This window comes from Panicum virgatum, chromosome 7N (genome assembly GCF_016808335.1).
Source record: "Panicum virgatum strain AP13 chromosome 7N, P.virgatum_v5, whole genome shotgun sequence".
NCBI lineage: Eukaryota > Viridiplantae > Streptophyta > Magnoliopsida > Poales > Poaceae > Panicum > Panicum virgatum.
In genome coordinates, this window is record NC_053151.1 from 1,757,501 (window position 1) to 1,759,781 (window position 2,281).

Below are 2,281 nucleotides of genomic sequence, written 5' to 3' on the forward strand. Positions count from 1 at the left end.
GCAACTAACTCTACTCAAACATGGTAGAGCAACCATTTAATCAACCAGCAGTATTTTCATCATCGTATTCCACTTGTTACTCTATGTGACCGAAATCATTAAGCAATCTCATGCCGTGAGAGGCGGACGATTCTGAATCGAATTTCAACCTGGCCAGGGGAACCTAGACCACACGCATGGGGATCGACTTTGCTTCCGCCCACGCTACTTTTCCCCTTTCTTTCCAGTCCGTGGATCCGGAACACCCTCCCCGACTACAGAGTCCGATCACTCTGCACCCGTACGTTGCGACATAAAAATAAACCCTACTTCTACCAGGAGGGTGCGAGATCGTTCCACTCGCCGGTCCAATCAGGTACTTAAGCTTACCGATTACCATATTTCTCGGTATGTGGCTAGTACTTTCAAACGCTTAACAAAATGAGCCACACACCTCGACCTTAGCCATTTTTGACTACACCAGCGGGGTATCACAACTACACAACCCCGCCCGTTGTCCTTACATTTCAACAGGGATTAAAGTCAGTACAATTCCTATTTGCTCGCGAGAGGCAGGGAACCACTCGACTTCTACCGTGCCTATTTAGCAGGGCAACTAGTCGATAAAAAGATCCGGTATCAAACATCGGTTCCTATGGATCATGCATCTAGGGTTTTCGATCAACGCCTAGAGAACTTAAATGCAGAAAACCAACTATTACCATACATTAATAAATAGATAGCAGAATGATAATTCGGAAAAATAGTGGGATTATGCTCCGGGGCTTGCCTTCTTGGGCACTGTCTGGCAGAAAAGCTTCTGGGGCTTGGCCCAGGTCTTGAGACAAGTTAGTACAGTTCAAATTAACCTCCTGCTCCGCACGAGAGTCCGCGGGCACCAGTTCGTAGTCTCCGTCCGCGAGGTTAACCGTTTCTATATGCAATGCAAGATTTTGAGTTATTCAGGGATATAATTTCTTTCTTTCACGATAAAGTTGTAGTCCACGAAAGTTAATTTAGTGATGATTTCACATTTCATTGCATGGGCAATCGTTTATAGAGTAGCAAACATAACTACGGTTATTCATGAATGAGTGGGGCTTTGGGTTTTCATTTTTAATTTCAACACCTAGCATGCTTTCATTATTCCTTAACAACACAACTACTAAAGAGCTAGTGATGAAACACTAAAGTAACTCAGATTCAAACTTGAACATTCATGGTATAAATTTCAGCATCTACCATAGAGCAAAAACTATAACTATTCATGCAAATGGATTACTCTAGTTGCTTCATCTTTTTGTACAGAATGTTCAACATGGATTCTGGTGCTACAAATTTTATGCAAGCAACTTCAAAGCATAAACTCAGTACTGAAATTTTTCCAGATTTTATACACTTATATAGCAGAGGTGATAAAAAGATTAAAAACAGCAAGCCATCAACAAAGATTAATTATACAGAAAGTTTTACTAAGGATTTGGTTCTCAAATTTTTACCAGAGACTAGTCCTGAGTCAAACATACTCCAGAAAATTTTTCAAGATTTAACTCACTATGATAAATTAGTTATTCAGTTAAATTAACATGAGTTTGAATAAATTTCTCAAGATGCATTTGACCAGTATTGCATCTGAACTTTTTATCACAGGTAGAACATACTCTAAACAAGATCATGCCCAAAAATAAAGATCAGAAACATTGTAGATTACTCAGAACAAAAATAGTAAATCTAGCCCTAAGATGCTAAGCATTATTATTCACCAAGGCAAAACTCAGTAAATGCAGCTCAAAATTCTTAGACAGGAACACAGAGATAAAAAGAGACTCCAGAAATAAACATGGATTTTTCTGAGCATAAGAACTATATATGAGGAATTAAGTTGATTAAAAAAGCATAAATCATGGTATATAGCAAAAGAACTCTAATAAATTTGAAATTTAGAGATTTGCAGGGATTCAGTGGCACGAGGCTGTAGTAAAATTTTCAGAGCAAGTTCATGTACATATTTTCCAGAATTAAATCGAGAATGCTAACAACAGTTTAGAGAATCTTGATTGTTCTAACCTGATAACTGTTTTGGTTTGGTGTCATCTTTTTACTGTGATCTTAGCATCCCATTAGTTATAACATATCCAAAAATCAAGGTCATTTGATGAGCAGAACTTCATGAACATGCATAAGGTGATTTTCTTAATCTTTTCCCTAGATTAAATTCGGTTGAGTTTCTGCAAATGTGAATGTTACAAAATTTGTAGATTTTGTTACAAGCATTCCAGATCAGTTGAGTTTGCATTTTTCT